The following is a 26,101-nucleotide window of genomic DNA, read 5'->3' as shown; positions in this document are numbered from 1 at the left end:
CCACAGAGAGAAAAAAAAAAAAAAAAAACCTGCCTTCAAATGTTTCCTCATTTCCTCCTGAGCTTTGAAAACATTACTTGCTCTGGTCAGATGCTAATAATGCAGATTCTCCTCTATTCATGCGGAACCTTTTACTTTAGCTGAAAATCAAAGTCAGTCTTCAATGGAAAGGAGAACTGCAGCTGATTTCTTGGCAAGGAAGCTCACTTGCTATTTTGGGTTTAATTATTTGGAGAAGTGGGAGTACTATTTGGACCAATGAGTTTGGATATAGTCTTTACAGAGGTAAAAGAGCTGAGATGAGGTCGTCAGGAAGGCCCTAATCCAATATGACCGGTATCCTTGTACAAAAAGAAATTTAAGCCAAGTCTTGTTCACAGAAACAAATTACGCAGATGGGCTAAGACATCAGGGTGACACAGCAGAAGCCAGAGAATACCAGAGGTTGCTGGGAAATGCCAGAAGCTAAAACAGGGCCACACAACAGGGCTGGGAGGCACCAACCCTGGAAATGCCTTGACCTCAGTCTTTTGGCCTCCAGAACTATGAGACAATAAATCACTGTTGTTCTAGCCACCTGGCTGGTAGTCCTTTGTCACAGCAACCCTCACAAGCCAATATACTTGCGAGGGACAGCATTCATCTTTTGTAGGGCTGGTGCAGCCTGATTCCAGTTACCCTGGCCCAGTCAAAGAGTCCTTAAAGCCTGTTGGGGCTTAGATTCCAACATAGGGGCCTGACCACCAAATGTAGAGGGCCCCTGTACTGTGTGAGAAGGTGGGTGCCAGATTTGATTTATTCAAAAGCTCCCCCCTTCCCATCAGCTTCTGGACTCACAATGTGGCCTTGCCTCCTCAAAGTGTTGTCCCTCCTGGGCTCTGCTAGAGAAGTAGGGGACTTCCTCCAGACCCAAGGCCCACTGCTCCTAGCAGCTCCTACCTTCTAAGTAGGAGGAGGTATTTTTCTGAAATCTGGAAAAATTTCCTTTCATGTTTTTGGCCAAGACACTTTTGTCTGCACTTGAAGCTTTTTCTCCCATGACAGAGTTAAGATTCAGGGCAGAAAACAGTCTTAGAAGTGTAGTCTTCATGTCTTCTTTCCTCTCGGACACAGCTTTCCCCTGGTACTGAGCACAGAGCTGACTGGAATTTGAACATGAGGAATACCAAGATAGGTTCATGGGGGAAAGTGATTCTGCCTTAATATATGAATGGGGCTTCCAAAAGCTCATGAAAAGTATAATTGAAGAATACTGTACACTTTCCATGAACTTTTGGAAGGACCCTTATATTAGTCCATTATTCATAAAATTACTGAAATAATAATAACTGTGACAAAGAAGTACAGTGCAGCCCGGAAAGCATGAAATCGATGAACCCCGCCAGGCTGGAAATGGAGAAGGCCTTCTTCAGGAACCATCTGCACCTGAAATAGTCACTTTCATTCCACAGCCTCCTCAGAGGCAGTAGGCAAGATATGGAATCTTCCACAGAAGACCAGAGCCTAGGCCACAGCAGCAGCTACCACTGCCAGCTCATCAGCTTTTCCATGAGGTCCCTCTGGGACACAGGCACATCCCCTCCAACCACGGCAGCATGGCATTCCATTTGTGTTCCCACAAGTTTCTTTACAGTAAGTGTGTGATAAGAAATGGACACCGCAAGATAGAAACTGTTGAGCGAGGAACCCTAGTTCTCCTCTGATTGTTCTTTTTCTTTGAGTCATGTTCTGCTCATTGATCCTCCACTATGCAGCCCTCTGCCTAGTCTTCTTTGACTTCTCCTCACAGTGTCTTACCATTTATCCAGCCTCAAGCTTAGCTTTGTACTTTAGTCTTTTTTTCATTCCTTCATCCATTCCCTGTCAAGCTCAGTGATGAAAGAATCTCAGGGAAAAATGTATCTGCCTGTCCTCCAACCCACAGTGTTTCAAAATACTTTGTTGAAGTCCCAAAGAGAAACACATTTGAAATGTTAGAGCTACATGCAACAGATAAATGTAAACAAAACCTGCTATGGAAACTGTGAAACATGAGGAGATAGTGTTATATCCATTCTATGGTTTTGCAAACAAACATCAATATTTTTAAGATCTATAATAAAATAAATACTTCGGATATTGCCTCCAAGAGATACCTACCATGTTCAACAACATGTTCCTTCTGGCTCAGATCATTTTATCTACACTCTGCTGTGTCCATCCCCATGACACAGGTACTCCCCATAAGGGCTGGACAAAGATTCCATTTCCTTGTCAAGAAGCATTGAATCTGAATTTCTGAATGGGCATTTAAGCTACTCTTATGATTCTGAATATTGGTCAGGCTTGTGAACCACTGCTAAAAAGTCATCCTGAAAAGTATTAATGAATGCCTAGGACAACTCAATCATGTCTGGCTCTATTGTAGCCATTCTATATCCATGACCACCCTTCAAGTTACAGAAGGGCATCCCACATATCAAGTAGACAGTAGCATGCTTCTCTGGAGCCTGAAGCAGCCTGGTTCCCAGTGTTACAGCCAAAGTACAGAGCTGCTCTCTGGCAGAGCATCCCAGCTGTGTCTGCAGCATGAGTAGCCCAGGCAGGAAGGCTGGTGCCCAGGGCAGTGGCATTTCCCAGAGGATGACTGCTAGTCACCATGATGATTAGCAGCTAAGAGAAAAATAGCAACCTCCCGTGTTCTGTTTCTTTAGTATCTAACCCAACTTGTATTAGAACCTATTTCCTTCAATCTCCCTGTTTCTAATTTCCCTGCTGGCATCCTACCTAGCCATTGAGAGACCTCAAGGAATGGACCTGGGCCAGAGCAGGGATGCCATTTGGCTTAATTTCAAATGGAGCTGCTGTCAGTTCATTTGCCCTGGGTCATTGCTGTAAACAGGGGTGGGGAACATCCAGTCCATTGGCTGTATAAGACCTGTGAGATCGTTTGATCTGACCCTGACACAGCAACTACAGGTGGGACCTGAGAATTCAATAAATCTGTAGCAGGCTCATTTTTAAAGTTGATAATTTTGTATGGTCCACATATGATGTTATAAATATCCAAATGGCCCTTGGCAGGGAAAAGGTTCCCCTACCCCTGCTAAGGATGACTAAAAGGATACACACTGGCCTCCCTCCAGCTCTAAGTAAGATTTATGGGTGACCCAGAGCAAAATATACTTGCAGTTATCTACTTCAGGAGGGTACACTCATCTTGGACTCAATAGACAACTGAATAACTCAAGAGTAGCCAAAATGTGAGGATATGTAGGAAGTCAGATTACAGCCTACTAGTTATTATAAACCAGTGTTCCATTGGTGTTCAGAGCCATTAAAGTAAATGCAGTCATGACTTCAGATATTGAGAGGGCAACCTCCAGGGAGGCTTATAGTGACCACAGAGGCATTCTACTTTGAGTGTTCTATGAGTTTATAAAGTAAACATGATCTCTACCTCAGGAGTCACTTGAAGAATCTGCATGCAAAAGCCTAGAGACAAAAAGAATATCTGTGTGTACCTGGGACCTCTGCTGGCATCCACTCCTACATTTCTTCACCTCCTCAAAGAATATGGTGAATGAAAGCTTTTAGTAGTTTATGCGGTAACAGGAAAACTGTCCTTTCGGAAAGAGATCTTCTTTCATAAAGCAAATACTGAGTTCTTATAAAGCTATTATGCTTAAAAATTAACCAAATTCACCATGTAATTGAAAGCTCAGTTCAATGGCCTGATAGAAAATTCCAGCTTTCGACACTCATCAGTATTTGAATATCCTTCCAATCTGTTAATGGCTGACAAAATCAAGCTCCCTTCATACTCACACTTCATTTATCAGAGCAACATTCAAAAAGCTACATAGTTTAGCTTCTCTTTTCCCTCTCACTTTACACTGGACCTCTGGTGTCAGAACTTTCCAGAGATGTAGCTATCTATTCTGGCTTGAGAGTCCCTTTGATACAAAAACAGTGACTATGATCAAATGAGTTGCCTCTGACTCATTTGAATTTCTGTCACTGGAACTTCATAGTTATTTCTCTGGGGAAGGCCCCCAAGGGCACATCTTGGCAAGCACATCAAAGGAGATCACAAAACTCCCAGTCCCAGCCTAGCTCAGCCAAGGCTCTCAGGTCACAGTGTCTTGGCACCAGCATTTAGACTTCATCCCGTGGAACATAAGCAGAGATGGAGGATGGCCCCTCTTTCTTTCTCTGGTTGTTCATACATATCTATATCCTGAGTTTTTCATCACTATCATGTACATTTACTTATACAAGATTTCTTATAAGAACCTTCAAATGTTTCACACAAAAGTCCTGGCTGCTGAAGCAGACATTTGGCATAATGGTTAAAATGCTGTTGGGATATTCATATCCAATATCAAAATACCTGCATTCAAGTCTCAGCTCCATTCCTGATTCTGACTTTTAGCCAGTGTGCACCCAGGAAGGCAGCAGATGGTGGCTCAAGTACTTGGTTTTCTTCCTCTGACATGGAAGTCCCTGACTGAATTCCTTGCTTCCAACTTTGGCTTGATCTAGCCCCAGCTTTTGCAAGCACTTGAAGAGTGAATCAACAGATGGGAAATCGATGTCTCTCTCTCTCTCTCTTTCTCTCTCTCTCTCTCTCCTTCTCTCTCTCCCCTTTCAAAATAAATAAATTAATTAAAAATTAATTTAAAAACAGCTTCTTATTCTCTTGGCTCACCCTCCCTCACCTATTTTCTCTGCCTCTCCTCTTCTTCACTCCCTGTCTCATGAGAAAAGCCAATTCTCCTCCAAGATTTAGGCAGAGTGGTCTACCCATCTTTAGCTTCCTAGGCCTAACTTTTAACCCCAAGCAGCTTATCAAGATAACTTCCCAAGCAAAGGCAAATTCCTCTCTAAAATTAAATGCTGAACTGGTGTTGTGGCTCAGTGGGTTAAGCAATTTCCTGTAATACCAGCATCCCATATGAGTGCAAGTTCAGAGTTCCAGCTGCTCTACTTCCAATCTAGCTTCCTGATGATGAGTCTGAGAAAGCAGCAGAACTTGGCCCAAGTGCTTGGGTACCTGCCACATGGGAGACCGAGATGGAATTCCAGGCTCTTTCCCTCTTCCTGGCCCAGCCCTGCCTGTTTTGGCCATTTGGGGAGTGAAACCAACAGACAGAACATTTTCTCTATCTTTCTTACACAATCTTTGTGTGTGTGTGTGTGTGTGTCTGTGTGTATGCATGTAACTCAGCTTTTCAAGTAAATAAATCTTAAACTTTTTAAATTAAATAATATTAAGGTAATAAAAATGTTTTCTCCCATTTACTAATATTGAGCAAATAATTGCCCTTCCATCCTATAGGGATGAGACACTCACTACCAGTTACAGTGGCTTCATTTGTTTTACCTTGGCAAATATATTGAAACTCTGTAAATAGGAAGCAGAAGAAGGGAGTGGGGTCAGAGGTATGTAAGAAGACACCAAGACACATGGAACTATCAGCAACAGAATATAGAAAGAACCAGTACAGAATCAGTGAACCTTTGGTGGTTTGAACCAGGATGGTAGTGCTATCACTGGAGAAAAGTAGATGGCATTCAGTATAATTTTAGAGGGCTAGGCATTTGGTGCAACCAGTAAAACATCTCTTGAGAGCCTGCACCCAGTAGCAGAGTTTCTGGTCCTTGTCCTGGCTCCATTTCTGACCCCATCTTCCTGCTATTGTGCATCCTAGGAGGCAGCAGATTATGGCTTAAGTAACTGGTCCTCTCCTACCCATGTGGAAAACCTTGACATAGGGACCAGCACTGTGGCATAGGGGTTTAAGTTGCTACCAATAGTGCCAGCATCCCTTATGGGCACCAGTTCAAGTCTCGGTTGCTCAATTTCCAATCCAGCTCATCCCTAATGCATCTGGAAAAGCATCAGAAGATGGCCTAAGTCTTTGGGCCCCTGCACCAATGTGGAAGACCCACAAGAAGCTCCTGGCTCCAGACTTCAGCCTGGGTCATCCCCAGCCATTGTGGCCATTTGGGGAGTGAAACAGCGGATGAAAATCTCTCCATCTCTATCTTTCTATGTCTCTAACTCTCTTTCTCTCTCTCTCTCCTCTCTCATTTTCCCCCTGTGTGTGTCTCTTCTTTTTAAATAAAATGAAAATAAAGAAAGGCTTTAAAAGTATAATTCTGGAATATAATTGATAGAATTTTGGATAGTTTTAGATGTGAAGAATGAAAAAGAAAGGAGATTCCACAAGAATTCTGTTTCTGGATTAAACAACTAGATAGGTGAAAGTACTATTTCAAATGGTCTTTCCTGAAGTACCATAGAACTTTTCTACTTACAATCTTTTTGGTCAAACTTAGTCAGTGGCATTTCTTTTCTTTTTAAAGATTTATCTGAAAGTCAGAGTTACACAGAGAGAGGAGACGCAGAGAGAGAGAGAGGGAGAGAGGTCTTCCAACCTATGGTTCACTCCCCAGATGGCTGAATGGCTGGAGCTGTGCCAATCCGAAGCCAGGAGCCAGGAGCCAGGAGCCTGGAGCCTCTTCCCAGTCTCCCACATGGGTGCAGGGGCCCAAGGAGTTGGGCCATCTTCTACTGCCCTCCCGGGCTACAGCAGAGAGCTGGACAGGAAGTAGAGCAGCCAGGTATCAAACTGACGCCCATATGGGATGCCAGAACTTAAGGCCAGGGCAATAACCCACTGCGCCACAGTGCCGGCCCCTTAGTCAGTGGCATATCTAGCCATAAAAGAGAATGATGTATGTCTTCACTCTGGACACAAATAAAATTACCAACTAAAACTTAGGGTTCCACCAAAACTTGTGATTCTGTTACAAAGGACAAGGGATAAAATGGATATTCTTATGTCTCTAGATTTCTTACATGGCATATCTCTTTTGTTTGACACCAAAATTTCAGTTCCCAGACTCCAGTCTTTATTTTAACTCTAGAAAAAAAATCACTCTGGTAGTGAAAAGAGAATGAATTGGAAATGGAACAGATCTTGGAAACAGAGAGAACAATAAGTTACAAGGCCACTGCAGAAACCCAAGGGAGAAAAGATAAAGCCCTGCACTAAGACAGTGATTATAAGAATAAAGAATAGAATATGTGAAAAGTATAAGAGAAAATAAGGTTTACAAAACTATTAAGAACCTAATTTTTAAAATCAGACTTCAGAAAGAATATGATATCTACTAGAAATAGCCCTAACAACAAAAGTACTATGACATGGGAAGGAAGCCAATCAGTAAATTGGATTATTCCAGAATGAGTTGGCAAAAGAATTTGCAAAAACATCTTATAATTGATTCAGATACCTTGAAATTACCTGAGTATATTCTGTTTACTTGCACCAAATTTTCTCTATTAACAGAGATAACTGCTATGAATGAATTACAGTAGTTCTGAATTAGACACCTGAGATGATATGTCTGCTTTCGTATGTCATGATGTGTGTCTATATGATTAGAGTGAAGAAGAAATACAGGTCCCTTGCTTTTCTTCTTGCTCAACTTCTAAATTTTCAAGTGAATCTAGTTGATATAGAAGTTATCCCTTGTATAAACATATAAAGATGGAACAAAATTAAGAAAAATCAAGATATTCCCAATAACTCAACTCAATTGAAGCTTGTGAAGTTTCAGGTCTTATTTCAGTCTCTAACTATGGGTTCACCCTTGTCATGATTCCCATAATAATCATCATTCATTTCTCATTCATCCAATAAATACCTATTTGGTGTCTACTGTATTCTGAGCAGTATTCTAAGAATTGAGGATATAGCAGTAACTGAAATAAGCATTTCCTCCTGACAAAAAAAATTGATTTATATCTTCAGATTTCCCTGTGATTGGTGGGATAACAGAATCACTTTCTGACATATGGAATGTCCTACCTGAACTGTCTATACAATCTCCCATCTTTGTCTTTTCCTATGAGTAAGCTGAATAGAAAGGACTCCAAGGATGGAGCAGTGCAAAACGTATGGCAGGAGCCTCTGTTCCAGATTAACAGTGAGGCAAGAAGTCAATGTGACTTGTTTTGCACCATCACCAAACCACAGCTGACTATGAACTGCGTGAACATAAATTTTCCTTGAATTTAAACGCCATTGACATTCACATTTTAGAGTTACTTGTTAAGGTACTCCACCTATACAGAACTGAGAACACAAGTCATTTGCATATTCACAGAAAAGACAGGTCAATGTGACTGTAGTTCACTCATCCAAAGAGAAGCAGCAGAAAATAATGTCAGAGGATTCTGAGAGTCAGATGTAACAGGTCTTTAAAAAGTTCATGGAAATGCATATTATAAAAAAGCTATACATGGATTTCAAAAAGAATTTGCAACATTTTTCTACAAATGCAGTACCATTGTATGCAAGCCTAATATAAGCTGTGTTAAGGTTTTGGATTTTATTCTAACTGAACTGAGGAAAGCACTGCAGGTTGTGAAGACAGTGACATGACCTGAGTAAGAAATTTAAAATAGTCTGAGTTCCTACTAGCAAGTTGTGATCTGTAGCTTACAGAAGCCCCGAGTACCCTCTGGATCCCACACAGGACCATGCTACCTCCTGGGTAGGTCCCTGACACAGGCAACAGAAATGCCAGGCAGGTTGTACCCCACACACCAATGCCAACCTGTTGGTGTTGCTGCTTGTAGCAGAGCACCAGAGTATTAATTAGACACTGGAGCAGAGTCCTACCTGACAAGAAAAAAATCCTCAGGTCAGTTAGAAGTGTCTGCCTGGAGTGTATCCTCTTCACCCCATGACTGTGAGAGTCCTGAGTGCTGAGACTGTGGGTATACTGTGACTGCATGAGAGGCCAAAGTGTGTAGCTGGGTCTCTGGGCAAGCACTGTGAGTGGCTCCATATGCTGAGGGTTACCAGATTGCCTGGCGGGGGGAGGGTCATTGTAGCAGAATCCATGCTCACACTGGGACTGCACAGATCCTTTGTGCAGTTCATGTGGAAGCAAGGATGAGTGTTACACCTACTGAGGGCTAACACCTGGGCATTAATCACTTTGAAAGAGAGGAGGTGAGGGTGTGATTAAACCAACAGAGGTAACCATACTCCCTTTCAGTTAAGAGTAGATATACCACGTTCAACTTGGGTATCACTCTAGATAATTACCCCACTCTGGAGCACTGACCAGAGCTCCTTGGCCACACCTGGCACACACTTCCATATATTCCCTGAAAGAGCACACATTCCACTAAGCTACAGAGGCATAGTTCAAAGATGAACGCCTCAAAGGAAAAAAATAAGTATCTCCACAAATGCTTAAAAATAAACGCAGAAATTCAAGAAACAAGAATAAGGAAGACAACATAACCCCCTCAAAAGAACACAACATTTCAATATTAGAGTGTAAAGGTAAAGAGAACAATGAAATGCCTGAAATGGAATTCAAATAATTAATCCTAGGACTATTCAAAAGCAATCACAAGCAAATCCACTAATTAAACAGACAGAGAAAATATTTTCCAATGAAATTGAGATTTTAAGGAGAAATAAAAATGAAATATTAAAACGAATAATGCAATAGATCTAATAAAAAATGCAGTGAAAAGCCTTAATAATAGACTTACTGAAACAGAAGAAAGAATATCTGAGCTAGAAGACAAATCATTGGAAATTTATCAATCAGACCAAAAAGAAAAAAAAGAAGAATACATTAGAAAAGTTAAAAACAGTGAAGGAGATTTATGGGATACTATAAAAGAACCCAACATACAGGTCTTAAGAGTTCCTGAAGGAGAGGAACAAGAGAATGGATTAGAAGGCTTGTTCAGCGAAATAATTACAGAAAATTTTCCCAATTTGGAGAAAGAAAGGGACATCCAACTAAAGAAAGCATATACAATTCTTTAGACATGAACAGAAAAGGTCTTCATTACAACACATAGCAGTCAAACTTTCAACAGTAAAACATAAAGAAATGATTCTAAAATGTGCACGAGAGAAATGCCAAATTACTTTCAGAGGAACTCCAATTAGACTCACAGCTGACTTCTCATCAGAACCTCTAAAGGCTAGGAGAGAATGGCAAGATATATTCCAAGTCTTAAGAGAAAAAAAAAACTGTCAACCCAGAATACTGTACCCTGAAGAGCTCTCATTTATGAATGAAGGTGAATTAAAGACCTTCTATAACAAACAGAAATTGAAATAATTTGTCAACACTCATCAAGCCTAGCAAAAGATGCTTAAGGATGTGCTACATACAGAAATGCAGAAAGACCAGAAAGTCTTTACTCTGGAAGAATGTACAAAGTCTTTACAAAGTCATTACTATGAAAGAATGTTAGAGTAGAAAAACCCCGAGTAAAAGTACAAAGGAAATCCAAAGTAAACAACAGGAATATTTATGGCAAAATGGCAGGACCAAGTCCTAATTATCTATAGTAACCTTAAATGTAAATGGCCTAAGACACACATTTGTTGGATGCATTTTAAAGTGGGGGGAGGGGGGCAACACTGTGGTATAGCAGGTAAAGCTGCCGCCTGCAGTGCCAGCATCCCATATGGGTGCCATTTCAAGTCCCAGCTGCTCCACTTCCAATCCAGCCCTCTGCTATGGCCTTGGAAAGCAGAAGAAAATGGCGAAAGTATTTGGACCCCTGCACCTGGGAAGACCCAGAGGAAGATCCTGACTATTGGCTTCAGATCAACACAGCTCTGGCCATTGTGGTCAACTGGGGAGTGAACCAGCAGATAAAAGAACTCTCTCTCTCTCTCTCTTTCTCTCTCTCTGTCTCTCCTTCTCTCTGTGTAACTCTGACTTTCAAATAAATAAACAAATCTTTTTAAAAAAGAAATTATGGTAATATACACTATAGAATACTAAATAGCAGTAAAAATGAAATCCTGTTATTTGCAAGAAAATGGATGCAACTGGAAAACATTATACTTAGTGAAATAAGCCAATCCCCCCAAAAAAGATACTAGATTTGTGATTACTAATAGAATACCTAAAAGGTATTTGATAGGCATGAAATAGACACTTTGATATGTTATTATTTTTTTTGACAGGCAGAGTGGACACTGAGAGAGAGAGACAGAGAGAAAGGTCTTCCTTTGCCATTGGTTCACCCTCCAATGGCCACCATGGCTGGCGCGCTGTGGCCAGCGCACCACGCTGATCCGATGGCAGGAGCCAAGTACTTATCCTGGTCTCCCATGGGGTGCAGGGCCCAAGCACTTGGCCCTCCTCCACTGCACTCCCTGGCCACAGCAGAGAGCTGACCTGGAAGAGGGGCAACCAGGACAGAATCTGGTGCCCCGACTGGGACTAGAACCCGGTGTGCCGGTGCTGCAAGGCGGAGGATTAGCCTAGTGAGCCTTGGAACCGGCTGATATGTATTATTTTTAACAACTCTTGTCTTAACTGTTAAGAAACAGTGTTGTTTCTTTCTTCATAGGTTGTTGAACTCTTTATTAAGTGTAGGGCTGATCTTAGGAGTATAAAGTTAACTGAAAATAGATCTTTGAAAAAATTAAGAATGGGAATAGGAGAGTGATGAAAAAGGGTAGGAACATGAGTGGTAGGGAAGCTAGGGTGTGGTATCCCTGTGTTTCTGAATCTGTATATATGAAATACATGAAATGTATACACCTTAAATAAAAATTGCAAAACAAATTTCAAAGTGTCACTTTTTGTGTCATATTGAAAACAGATCACAGAGGCCAGTGTCATGGCTCACTAGGCTAATCCTCCACCTGCGGTGCTGACACTCCAGGTTCTAGTCCCGGTTGGCGCACCAGTTCTGTCCCAGTTGCTCCTCTTCCAGTCCAGCTCTCTGCTGAGGCCCCAGAAGGCAGTAGAGGATGGCCCAAGTGCTTGGGCCCTGCACCCACCTGGAAGACCATGAGGAAGCACCTGGCTCCTGGCTTCGGATCAGTGCAGCGCGCCGGCCGTAGTGGTTATTTGACGGGTGAACCAACGGAAGCAAGACTTTTCCCTCTCTCTCTCTCTCTCACTCTCTAACTCTGCCTGTCAAAAAAAAAAAAAAAGAAAATAGATTACATAAAGGCAAAAATAATTAAGAAATTAAGAGGACATTGTAATAACCCAGTGAAAAATATTAGGTTTTTAAAAACTGACAATTAATAATTATACATATTATGGGTAGAGTGTGATAATTGCATATAATGTATAATGATCAAGTCAAGGTAATTATAAGTCTTTTGGCTTCTATATATGTAGGAGAACATAGGGTATTTTTCTTGCCATGTTCAGCTTATTTCACTTAATGGAATGTCCGGCAGTTCCATTGCTACTATGAACATGAAGGATTGTTGGTTTCACTATGGTGTAACAGTGATAGTGATTTTTTGAAAGTCATATTTTGAATATATTTTGAAGATAGAACCAAATTTTTTAGTGGAACAATGTTATTTTTATCCAAAATGTCTAATGAGAGACTCTGGATAGACCTATGAATTGTAGATTTGTCAACATACAGATAATTCTGAAAGCTGTGAGATTCAATCCAACCAGTAAGGAATTAAGAATAAGAGAGAAAGCCAGCCCTATTACTGAGCTTTGGGGAACACCACTGTGGACCAAAAGAGCCACCAAAAGGAAGCACAAGGAAGCCTGAGGAGGAGCAAAGAGGAAATTGGGGAAGAAGATATCAAAGGGGGAAGGGAGTGAGGTAGAGGCCTCTGAAGGCAAGTGAAGAAAGCATCGCAAAGAGCAGGAATGAAAATCAACAGCAACTTTTGCTTGGACACAAAGAGAGTTAAAGACTGAGAACAGACCTTGTGACAATAGGGAGGGCACTGGGTTTTTAAAAAACAATTTCAATGGGGAGGATTAAAGCTTTACAGGTATGAGAGTATTGAAGGTAGAGAAGAGAACTTGGAGTCCGAATCTGAAGAATTTTACTATGAAATCTTTGCTAGAATGAAGGCAAGAATTCAAAGGGAGGTCCCAGGCTTATGGTCAATCTCTGTCTTCTTTCTACTCCTCTGTTCTCCCCACACCACACATGTACATGCGGACACCCCAGGCACCTCCCAAGATCCACTCATTTCCCTCCTGCATACAGTTAGCTTTTCAGCATTCCTGAGGATAAAGGTATAGACACTCAGGTGGCAAGAGGATTGGCTAAAGAAGAAGCTCACAGAGCTAAATCAGGGCCACTATGAACAGGGAATTCTAAGGTCCTAAGAACTTGGAGCACTGACTAGGAGAGGAGGCTCAAAAGTACAGCATGGCTTGAGAAAGATCAAGCAAGGATCCTCTAAACTATAGGGGCTCCAGCTGCACAGGTCAAAGGGAGAACACAGGTGGCTTTTACTTTACATAGTATCACAGAACCATAAAAATTATTGTACATGCTGAAATAATGCAAAACTATGCATGTTTCTAATAATCATGGGAGAAGCATAATTGTTATATGACCTTTAAAAATCTTTGCATTCAAAAAAATCTTTGCCCACAGCACCATCACAAAGCCTGGCCTAGCATGACAGCCAGCCAAATGATGGCCCTATGGCACAACCATGAAGACTATGCATCTGTGGATACTCAAATCCAGTCTAATATCTGGTCATGTAGCATCCCCACCCTACACGTAAACATGCATCACAGCCACCTGGCCTACAGCTCCTGCACACCAACAGCCAAACTGCCTTTAAAAAATAATTGGGCAAATGACCTGGAAAAGAACATGTAGAAATGGTTAAGAAGCATATAAAAAAATGCTCAACATCACTGATCATCAGGGAAATGTTAAGCCAAAATCACAATGAGATATAATCTCACCTCAATTAGAATAAATATTACGAAAAAGCCTTTGTCCTTTCACTAGAATGTAAATTAAAAATATATTATCTCAAAAACTAAAAGAGAGTGAGAGAGACATAAAAAGGGAGAGTAGGAGAGAAGAAGGAAAAAAGCATTATAGTGCCAGAATTGAACCTACGAACTACATTGAATGTGTTCTCTTTGTATTAATATCACATTAACATGAGAATTGTGATAATTGTGTTGCACTAATTAGCATTCACTTGCTGTGACCCTGAGAATCTAATGTTTTAATAAATTCCTTTAAAAATAAAATTAAACAAGAATGAATATTACCCTCCAAAAAAATAGCAAATACTGCTAAGAATGTGGAGAAAGGGAACTCTCAAACAATATTGGTGGGAATATACATTTGGACACCCATTACAGAAAATGGTATGTAGTTTCCTCAGTAAATGAGAAATAACACTACCAACTGATTAAGTAATTACACTACTGAGTACATATTTGAAAAAAATGAAATCATTATATCAGAGACACCTATATGCCATTTATTTTGCAGCACCATTCAGAGTAGCCAGGATGTGAAATCAATTGAGATGTCCATGAATGGATAAATGGATTTTTAAAGTACTATCAACATACACAATACAATATTATCTACACATGCAAAAAATGAAATCCTGTTATTTATGGCAGTATAAATGGAACTGGAGGACATTGCAAACTGAAATAGGTCAAGCAAGCACATAAAGAAAAATATCAAATATTCTTAAGTACATGCAGAAGCTAAAACATGGATCTCATGGAAGAATAAAATGGCTACCAGATACATGTCAGGGAGAGATGGAGAGACAATCGTTAAATGTTAGATAGGAAAACAACTTCACTGTACGGTAAGTACAGTTGATAAGAATTAATTTTATATCTCAAAATAAAGAGTAGACAGAATTTTGAAGGTCCCCAACATAAGGAAATGATAAATGTTTAAGGGTACGGATATACCAATTTCCTTGAGCTGTTTATTATACATGGTAGACACGTATTCAAATGTAATATTGTACCCATAAATACACACATTTTTGTTTGTCAAAAATAAAAGTAAGGGCCAAAGCTGTGGCATAGTAAGTTAAGTTGCTGCTAGCCATGCTAGACTACCATACTGGAGTCCCAGTTTGAGTCCCTGCTGTTCCATTTTGTTGCAGTCCCATACTAATATGCCTGGGAAAGCAGCAGCAAGTGGCCCATATACTTGGGCCCCTGCCACCACATGGAAAAACTGGATGGAATTCCAGATCCTGGATCTGGCCTAGACCAGGCCCGGCTATTGCAGCCATTTAGAGAGTGAACCAGCAGATTAAAGATCTCAATCTCGCCCTTTCTTTCTGTCTCCTGATCTCTCTGTCTCTTGATCTTTCTCTCTGGATCTCGCTCTCACACCCTCCTCTCTCTTTTAACCCTTCTTTGCCCCTTCCCTCTGTTCTGTCAGTTTTCCCCCCATAAACTCTTTCCCTTAAAAAAAAATCTCAATCTCTCAATTGTTCAATCTCTCGCTCTCTGGCTCTGGCTCTCCCTCTTTCTCCCTTTCTCTCCCTCCCTCTGGCTCTCTGTAATCATAAATAAATCTTTTTAAACTTAAAAATGTATTTAAAGGAAGCAAATTTAAAAATCAAACATTTATTAAATAACTGGAAATTTGAGCACCAAGTAGTAATTTCATTATATGAAGAACAACTTATTTTTATGAATGATATGGTAAATTTGAAGGTCATATTCCAAGTTCAATTTACCTTGATTCTTGCTTTTAATACCTACAAAAAGAAAAAAATATACATCACAAGTTTTATACATCCAAATGGAATCAGTATATCTATGTTTGGGCTAAATTGCAAAGTGCCTTTTGGTTTTTTACCCAGAGACTTTTTAATTTAAGGTATACAAACATCATGCATTTCATATATACAAATTTAAGGACATAGTGATTCTTACCACCCTACCCCCCCACTCCCACTCCCATTCTTCTTCCTCCTCTTTCTCCTATTTCTATTTTTATTTTTACAAGATCTATTTTTTAACTTTTATTTAATGAATATAAATTTCCAAAGTACAGCTTATGGATTACAATGGCTTCCCCCCCATAACGTCCCTCCCACCCGCAACCCTCCCCTTTCCCACTCCCTCTCCCCTTCCATTCACATCAAGATTCATTTTCAATTCTCTTTATATACAGAAGATCAGTTTGCTGATTTCAACAGTTTGCTCCCACACAGAAACATAAAGTGAAAAATACTGTTTGAGTACTCGTTACAGCATTAAATCTCAATGTACAGCACACTGAGGACAAAGATCCTATATGAGGAGTAAGTGCACAGTGACTCCTGTTGTTGACTTAACAAATTGACACTCTTGTTTATGGCCTCAGTGATCACCCTAGGCTCTTGTCATGAGCTGCCAAGGCTATGGAAGCCCCCTGAGTTCACTGACTCTGATATTTAGACAAGGCCATGGTCAAAGTGGAAGTTCTTTCCTCCTTTCAGAGAAAGGTACCTGCTTCTTTGATGACCCGTTCTTTCCACTGGCATCTCACTCGCGGAGATCTTTCATTTAGGTTTTTTTTTCCCCCAGAGTGTCTTGGCTTTCCATTCCTGAAATACTCTCATGGGCTTTTCAGCCAGATCCGCATGCCCTAAGGGCTGATTCTGAGGCCAGAGTGCTGTTTAGGACATCTGCCGTTCTATGGGTCTGCTGTGTATCTCACTTCCCATGTTGGATCGTTCTCTCCCTTTTTGATTCTATCAGCAAGTATTTGCAGACACTATTCTTGTTTGTGTGATCCCTTTGGTTCTTAGCCCTATCATTATGATCAATTGTGAACAGAAATTGATCACTGGGACTAGTGAGATGGCATTGGTACATGCCACCTTGATGGGATTGAATTAGAATCCCCTGGTATGTTTCTAACTCTACCATTTGAGGTAAGTCAGCTTGAGCATGTCCCAAATTGCACATCTCTTCCCTCTCTTATTCCCACTCTTATATTTAACAGTGATCACTTTTCAGTTAAGTTTCAGCACTTAAGAAGAATTGTGTATTGATTACAGTATTCTACCAAAAGTATTAAGTAGAACAAACAAAAAACATACTAAGAGGGATAACATATTAAGTTGCTCATCAACAGTCAGGGTGAGGGCTGATCAAGTCACCGTTTCTCATAGTGTTCATTTCACTTTAACAGGTTTCCTTTTTGCTGCTCAGTTAGTTGTCACCTCTCAGGGAGAACATATGGTATTTGTCCCTTTGGGACTGGCTTAATTCACTCAGCATGATGTTTTCCTAATTCCTCCATCTCAAGAACTATTGCCCTCCTGAATAAGGGTGTTTTGGGTGTTTAAAGGACTATAAGGAAAGAGGGAGTTGGAGACTTAGAGCCCAAGCCTCTTTTGTAGGGCCAGGCATTGCTGCTTATACATTGCTTCTCTAATTCATGCTCTGGTTGTCTGCAAAACAAGCTGAGATGAGAAACAAAGCAGTGTGTGCCTTAGGACACGGGCAAGTGAGAAACCAGCAGTCCAGCCCTGAAGCATCAATATAACATTCTGTGCTGGTATGATGGCGAAGTGGGCATCAGCCAACCTGGGGATTACATGCAAGTTGTAGTTACTTTCTGCCCCAGACCTGGAATTTTCCTGCACAGACCTGAAATTTCCCCAAATGAAAACCCTTGAGACAGTACAGGTCCCCAAAGTATTACCTATTAGAGAACCAAAACACTTCATGAGGCCAGTGATTAGAACTGTGTAGAACCGACTATACCACTCCCTCAATGCAGTGAGTTAAGCCAAGGGAAAGCGGTCTTAGAAGACTTGGATCTGAGGGTATCTAACCTCTGTATTCAAATCACTGTTTAGGGAGGGCTCAGATCAATTTCAATTAAGTGCAGCTACCCTTTAACTCCTTGGTAACTGAAAGGAGCTCGTCTGTTTTGCACTCTATGGTGTAAGATTATATGTTAGGGCCGGCGCTGTGGCGCATTTGGCTAATCCTCCGTCTGCCACGCTAGCATCCCATATGGGCACTGGGTTCTAGTCCCAGTTGCTCCTCTTTCAGTCCAGCTCTCTGCTGTGGCCCAGGAAAGTAGTGGAGGATGGCCCAAGTGCTTGGGCCCCTACATCCGCTTGGGAGACCAGGAAGAGGCACCTGGCTCCTGGCTTTGTGGATCAGCGTAGCTCCGGCCATAGCGGTCATTTGGGGAGGTGAACCAAATGAAGGAAGACCTTTCTCTCTGTCCTTCTCTCTCACTGTCTGTAACTCTACCTGTCAAATAAATTTAAAAAAAGATTATATGTATATATATATATATATATATTTGACAGGCAGAGTGGACAGTGAGAGAGAGAGAGACAGAGAGAAAGGTCTTCCTTGCATTGGTTCACCCCCTAATGGCCGCTGCAGCCGGCGCGCTGCAGCCAGCCCATCGTGCTGATCCGAAGCCAGGAGACAGGTGCTTCTCTTAGTCTCCCATGCGAGTGCAGGGCCCAATGACCTGGACCATCCTCCACTGTACTCCCGGGCCACAGCAGAGCTGGACAGGAAGAGGAGTGAACAGAACAGAATCCGGCGCCCCAACTGGGACTAGAACCTGGTGTGCCAGTGCCACAGGCAGAGGATTAGCCTATTGAGCCACAGTGCCAGCCATGTTTATATATTTATTTAAAAAATTTGTTTGAGGTCACATATGAGTGACAGCTATTTATTATTACAAAAAGTCCAGAAGCCTGGAACCTTTATAGTTTCCCTATTCTTTCAGTTTTGCTATCACTCTGTGAGATACTAAGGATTTTTCTGACCATTCCCACACTCATTATGAAATATGATAAAGACTGAATCATACTTCACAAATCTTGTTGATTTTTTCTAGATTTTAATGTCATAAATGACATCTGGTTACACTAATTTTCCCCCTTCAACATCTCACTGCATTGCTTTCTTTTTTCTTTTTTTTTTTTTTTTTAGGATGGTGCTTTCCTTTTTTTTAAGATTTATTTATTTATTTGAAAGGCAGAATTACACCAGAGAGAGGAGAGGCAGAGAGAGAGAAGTCTTCCATCCAATGGCTCACTCTCCAATTGGCTGCAACAGCCAGGGCTGCACTGATCCGAAGCCAGGAGCCAGGAGTTTCATCCAGGTCTCCCATGCGGGTGCAGGGGCCCAAGGATTTGGGCCATCTTCTACTGCTTTCCCAGGCCATAGCAGAGAGATGGATTGGAAGTGGAATAGCTAGGTCTGCAACCAGTGCCCATATGGGCACTTCAGGCCAGGGTGTTAACCTGCTGCATCACAGCACCGGCCCTGCACCACTTTCTAAGAATGATGAAGTAGTCTTGTCAATTTTAACATGATTCCTTCTCAGAAAAAAAACATTCAGCCAGTGATTTGTTTATTCCAAAAACTTTTAAAAATTTATTTACTATTGAGAATATAATAGTTTAGCAGCTCATTTTTAAAAATGACCCCTTGGTGCATTTCATTACTGAAGCTGAATCTAGTAAACAGCACAAAGTAAAAAAATATTGAAATATCTGCACTATCATTCTATTCAGTGGAAAACTTCTGTAAAGCCTTATCTGTTTTGATGTATATATCTACATTTTCTGTATTGTTTACCAAGCATCTCCAATACTGTTGCTAAAAGGAAGGCATTTTAACTTGAAAAAACCTTAAAAATTCTTTCATTAAGTTAGATACACAGTGAAATAAAGACAATAAAACTAATATTTACTTAGTAAGCTGTATTTTAAAGCATTAGACACACTGATAATTAAAGTATTTTATTTCTGGCAGGCGCCGTGGATCACTTGGCTAATCCTCTGCCTGCGGCGCCGGCATCCTGGGTTCTAGTTGGGATGCCAGGTACTAGTCCTGGTTGCTCCTCTTCCAGTCCAGCTCTCTGCTGTGGCCCGGGAAGGCAGAAGAGGATGGCCCTAGTGCTTGGGTCCTTGCACCCGCATGGGAGACCGGGAGAAAGTACCCAGCTCCTGGCTTTGGATCAGCACAGCACCAGCCGTAGCGGCCGTTAGGGGAGTGAACCAATACAAGGAAGACCTTTCTCTCTGTCTCTCTCTCTCACTGTCAAACTCTGCCTGGCAAAAAAAAAAATTTAAAATAAATAAATAAATAAATAAATAACAGTATTGTATTTCTTTGTAAAACTTGTAGCAAGAATGGACTGAACAGTGCTTGCTACCTTGTTGTATAATCTACTATCTTTACTATGTCTTAGCTAATTGTCACACTCCTCCTTTCTATTATTCTCCATTATTTTATCTTTTGTGCTCTCAATAGCATGAAATATTTACATTACAAGAATTCTTTCAATGTGAAGTTGTTGCCACCATCACTTCCTTTAGAACATCTTCATTCAAATGCCATTCTCCACTGTAACTTTACCTTGACTGAGCTGCTCTATCTACATATCTCAAGTTTCACAAACAACAGATATGTCAACATTTCCATGGTCAACCATTTCATCTCTAACTCTATTTCTATTCAATGTGAATTGAACTTATGGCATGATGACTTTTTGTTTCTCTGATGAAATTTCATTCGCATTAACAAATGTCCATCTTGAATTACCCATTTTTGTAAAATGCCACATGAGTTTATCACTACAAGGCAAGAAGGCAACACAAGTATGCACTTTGCTGTTTGTGAGTGAAGTGAATATTAGATGATCAGTAACCAATCACTAGCAGACAATGAAAAAAGAGACATGATCAGTCACTGATCATGATGTGTATCTTTTATTTATGTAATGATTTGTGAACTGAAGGGCTAGTAGTCAAGTTCGCAACCACTCAGTTAATAGATTGTGATTTCTGAGAGTTAAGCTGTGCCATGGGAAGGTTGTGTTATTTAACTAAACTGTGATAACTTTAATTGGTACATATTGGAGATGCAAGAGCAAGGACTGCCTCACTGCTACACTGAACTGCATATACTATAGGTGATAAATGAGATATTTAATATCAAGTAAGGAATGTTTTTAGCGTGAGGAAAATTATAACCTGATTGCCTCAAGATGGGAACGGCCCTTAAAGAATAGAGGTAATAGAGGCCAGCGCTGTGGTGCAGCGGGTTAATGCCCTGGCCTGAAGCACTGGCATTCCATATGGGTGCCGGTTGGAGTCCTGGCTGCTCCTCTTCCCATCCAGCTCTCTGCTATGGCCTGAAATAGCAGTAGAAGATGGCCCAAGTCCTTGGGCCCCTGCACCCATGTAGGAGACCTGGAGGAAGCTCCTGGCTCCTGGCTTCAGATCGGTGCAGCTCCAGCCGCTGTGGCCATCTTGGAAGTGAACCAGCAGATGGAAGACCTCTCTCTCTGTCTCTACCTCTCTCTGTAACTCTGCCTTTCAAATAAATAAAATAAACTCTTTAAAAAAAAAAGAATAGAGGTAATAGACAAGGAGACAGCTCTAAGAAAAATGCCCTTGTATAGGCAAGAAGGGATGGAATCCAGCACATAAGTAGAAGGTAGATGTAAGACAGAGGCACTGATAGGTCACTCATTGTAACTGCAATGTAGAATACATGATCTGGGGATGAGTGCTGTGACATACAGGTTAAGCTGCCATGTAGGACACCAATATCATTTATCAGAATGCCTGATTTTAGTCTTGTCTATTCTGCACTTCCAATTCAGCTTCTTGGTAAAGTACATTGGAGGCAACAGGTAATGGCCCAACATGAGAAACCTGGATGGAGTTCCCAGCTCCTGGTTTTGGCCTAGTCTAACTCTGGCTGGGGAGGCATTTGGGGAGTGAATTGGCAGATGGAAGATCACCCTTCACATACACACACTTTGCTCTCAGTCTCTCCTTCTCTTTGTATCTACCTGTCTATGTAACTCTGTCTTCCAAATAACTAAATAAATCTTTAATTAATAAAAGAATACATGGGTCAGCCATCACCGCGGCTCACTAGGCTAATCCTCTGCCTTGCGGCGCCGGCACACCAGGTTCTAGTCCCGGTCGGGCCGCCGGATTCTGTCCCGGTTGCCCCTCTTCCAGTACAGCTCTCTGCTGTGGCCAGGGAGTACAGTGGAGGATGGCTCAAGTACTTGGGCCCTGCACCCCATGGGAGACCAGGAGAAGCACCTGGCTCCTGCCATCGGATCAGCGCGGTGCGCTGGCCTCAGCGCAATGGCCATGGTGGCCATTGGAGTGTGAACCAACGGCAAAGGAAGACCTTTCTCTCTGTCTCTCTCTCTCACTGTCCACTCTGCCTGTCAAAAAAAAAAAAAAAAAAAAGAATACATGGGTCTAGGGATTGGTAGGTTGTTGGTGAAAAATCCAATTTTCTCAGTTGCTATTATTTCTCAGCAAAATAAATAGCCAGGTCTATAATGTGAAAAAAAAAAAGATGGAAAATAATAAAGACTTGAGGAAATAAGGAGCAGCATGAAATATATAGAGAGCAGAAGAATGAATATGTACATAATGTAATAGAAATTCTGAGTCCTTCTAGAGCCACTTGAGATTAGTGATTAGAGAAAGACCTATCAGCTTGGTTGTAGGTTTTTGTGCAGCCATTGTCATTGTGTCTGAATCTTATAAAATTAAGCAAATAAGTCTATTTACTGGTGCCTGTCTGCCAGGAAACCATTCCCCTCCAACAGTGCAATCACTGGAGATTCTGCTCTCAGATAGACAAATGGGCACCTGCACCCTGGCTCTCAGGACAGTGTTCTCTTGAGGGGCAGCTCTCTTTTGTCCACATTTAGCAAATAATATTCCACGGGATGGAAGAACTCAAGAAAATAAAGTTATAATAATAAGCAAAAAAAAAATTCATCATTTTGCCCTGCTCCAGCTACCTACTATCAGACTGAATTGAAACAGATATTTCTTAAGAATTTTGAGCAAGCTGCCATACAAATCAAACAGTAATTTCTTTTTTCTTTCACCTAAATTTCTGTGGCTTTACTACTTTATTTTCCATACCATGGTTTTGATAAAGATCTGGACTTTCACCACAGTTAAGCAGAATTTGGGTTGAAGGCAAAATGAGGTACAAGAAATCAAGTAGAAGAAAATTCAGAACACAGGTTAAGCCAAGGCATGGACTACATGATCCAAAGTCAATAAAGCAACATTTTCTCTGCTTCATGTAACCATAAAAAACTGCTATGAAGTCTTTGGTGTATTAACAAATAAGCTATCATATCTTACTGAGAATAAGGCAAAGTTTAAATAAAAGAATACAATTTATCAAAGAAGTTGAGTTGTCAAATGGTTCATCTCTATAAAACAAACAAAACAAAAAAACCATAATTTTGAATTCCATCCATTTCCTTTATCCCACTTCACCAAGTGGAGACCTCAGACATGGCCTCCCTACCACTTCTTCCAACACTCCAAGCTTCTCTCTATCTCAGGAGCTTCCACACACATGCTGCTCCTTCTGATTAAATCACTGAACTCCATTTGTTCTTTTAGCTGACTTTTTTTCCTAAAGAAACTTTTATTTAGTTAGTACAAATTTCATAAGTACAACTTTAGGAATATAGTGATTCTTCCCAGCATACCCGCCCTCCCACCCACATTCCCACCCCACCTCCTCCTCCCTCTCCCATTCCCTGTCTCATTCTTCATTAAGAAAAAAAAATTGTGTTGTTCAAGTCATTGTTGTTCAAGTGCTGTTCAAGTCATTCCTTCTAAAAGTGTCAATTTCACTTCTACAGCTTTCCTTTTAGATGCTCTATTGGTTACCACAAATAAGAGAGAACATATGGTATTTGTCTCTTTCAGACAGGCTTATTCTCTAAGTATGATGTTTTCCAGATTCATCCATTTTGTTGCAATTGACTACATTTCATTTTTTACCACTGTTTAGTATTACACAGAGTACATATCCCATAATTTCTTTATCCAGTCTTCAGCTGATAGGCATTTAGGTTGATTGCATGTCTTAGCTATTATGAATTGAGCTGTAATAAACACGAGGGTGCAAATAACACTTTTATTTGCTGATTTCTTTTCCCTTGAGTAAATTCCCAGGAGTGGGATGGCTGGTCATATATTAGGTCTATATTCCCATTTCTGAGGTATCTCAAAACTGATTTCCATAGTGTTTTTAACAGTTTACATTTCCACCAACAGTGGATTAGGGTACCTTTTTAACCACAGCCTCGCCAGCATTTGTTCTCTGTTGATTTCTGTATGAAAGACATTCTAGGCAGGAGCTGCCTCAGGGTAAGCTGGAGACTAGCCGAGGGTCCTCGTGCCTCATAGTGACACACCATGTAGGACTAGGAGCTGGAGGTGTGAGGAAGCAGAGGCGGGTGGAGCTGCAGGTGAAACACGGGGATCCCCATGATGCAGTGCAACAGGAAGCAACGCACAGGGAAGCAGAAATGAAAAACAGTATCTTAGCCCAAGTTCTGGATCAGTCAGAATGGACCAAGCAGTAGAAAATTCCCTTATACAGATGGCAAGATATGGACAACTGAGTGGGAAGGTATCAGAACAAGGTTTAATAGAAATCCTTGAAAAAGTAAGCCAACAAACAGAAAAGAAAACAACAGTTAAATTCAACAGAAAAGTAACGGACTCTGATGAAGATGATGATTATTAACTAAAAACTGTTCAGAAACTAGAACTTAATGCAACATATCTGATAACATGTTTACCTTGCTTACTTTCTATATGCCTTTTTAAAAAATAAACTTGTTATGCAAAATAAAGCAAAAAAAAGGCATTCTAACTGGGTTGAGGTGAAATATTGTGGTTTTGATTCACATTTCTCTGATGGCTAGCGATCCTGAGCGTTTTTTTTTTTTTTCATGTGTCTGTTTGCCTTTTGGATTTCCTCTTTTGAAAAATGTGCTTAAGTCCTTTGCCCATTTCTTCATTGGGTTGTTTTATTGTGGAGTTTCTTGATCTCTCTATATTCTGGCTATTAATCCTTTCTGAGTTGCATAGTTTGCAAATAATTTCTCCCATGCTGTTGGATCCCTCTTCACTTTCCTGGCTGTTTCTTTTGCAGTACAAAAGTTTCTCAATTTGATGTAATATCATTTGTGAATTTGGGCTTTGATTTCCTTTGCCTCAGGGTTTTTTTCCAAGAACTCTGCCTGTGCCATTGTCTTGCAGAGTTTCCCCAATGTTCTCTAAAAATTTGATGTTATCAGGTTGTGCATTAGGTCTTTAATTCATTTTGAGCAGATTTTTGTGTAAGGTGTAAGGTAGGGGTCCTGCTTCATACTTCAGCATGTGGAAATCCAGCTTTCCCAGTACCATTTTTTAACACAACGTCCTTGCTCCAGGGATTGGTTTTAGCTCCTTGGTCTAATATAAGTTGGGTGTTTCCATATGAATTTCAGCATTTTTTCTAGATCTGAGAAGAATGTGTTTGGTATTTTGATTGGTATCACATTGAATCTGTAAATTACTTTTCGAAGAATGTACATTTTGATGATATAGATTCTTCCAATCCATGAACATGAAAGATTTTTTTCTTTTTTTGTGTGTTTTCTATTTCTTTAATATTTTATAATTTTCATTTTAGAGATCTTTGACAATCTTGGTTAAATTTTTTCCAAGGTATTTCACTTTTTGTAGCTATTGTGAATGGGATTGATCTTAGAAGTTCTTTCTGAGCTGTGACATTGTCTGCATATAAAAACACTGTTGATTTTTGTGTACTGATTTTATATCCTGTTGCTTTATCAAGTGCTTCTATGAGTTCCAGTAGTCTCTTGGTGGAGGATTTGGGGATCCCCTATATATAGAATCAAGTCATCTGCAAATAGGGATAGTTTGACTTCCTCTTTCCCAATTTGTGTCCCTTTGGTTTCTTTTTCTTGCGTAATGGCCCTGGATAAAACTTCCAGGAATTATTAAATAGCAGTGATAAGAGTGGGCATCCCTTTCGGGTTCCAGATCTCAGTGGAAATGCTTCCAACTTTTCCCTAAGCAAAAGGATGCTGGCTGTGAACTTGTCATAAATTGCCTTGATTGTGTTGAGGAATGTTCCTTCTATACACAATTTGCTTAGAGTTTTCATCATGACAGGGTATTATATTTTATCAACTGCTTTCTCTGTATCTATTGAGATAACAAGATCGTTTTTGTTCTTCAGTTTGTTAATGTGATGTATCAAATTGATTGATTTGCATATATTGAACCATTCCTGCATACCAGGGATAAATCCCAGGTGCTTGGGTGACTGATGTCTTGGATTCAATTCACTGGAATTTTGTTTGACATCCTATTTCTTTTTTGTTTGTTTGTTTTTGACACCCTATTTCACAATTTGAATCCCTTTGATTTTGTGTTCTTGCCTAATGGGTCTGGCTAAAACTTCCAGG

At 40.6% G+C, this 26,101-nt stretch overlaps 1 pseudogene; it reads left to right on the top strand.

Annotated features, from left to right (window-relative positions):
* The window catches only part of LOC138843310 (programmed cell death protein 5 pseudogene), a 68,915-nt pseudogene extending 44,549 nt beyond the window's left edge, over positions 1 to 24,366 (top strand).
* Positions 24,367 to 26,101: the final 1,735 nt, after the last annotated feature.

Source organism: Oryctolagus cuniculus, chromosome 8 (genome assembly GCF_051225735.1).
Source record: "Oryctolagus cuniculus isolate XC-2025 breed Fujian yellow rabbit chromosome 8, ASM5122573v1, whole genome shotgun sequence".
NCBI lineage: Eukaryota > Metazoa > Chordata > Mammalia > Lagomorpha > Leporidae > Oryctolagus > Oryctolagus cuniculus.
The sequence above is the reverse complement of the archived record's forward strand: the minus strand, read 5'-3'. Positions and strand labels throughout refer to the sequence as shown.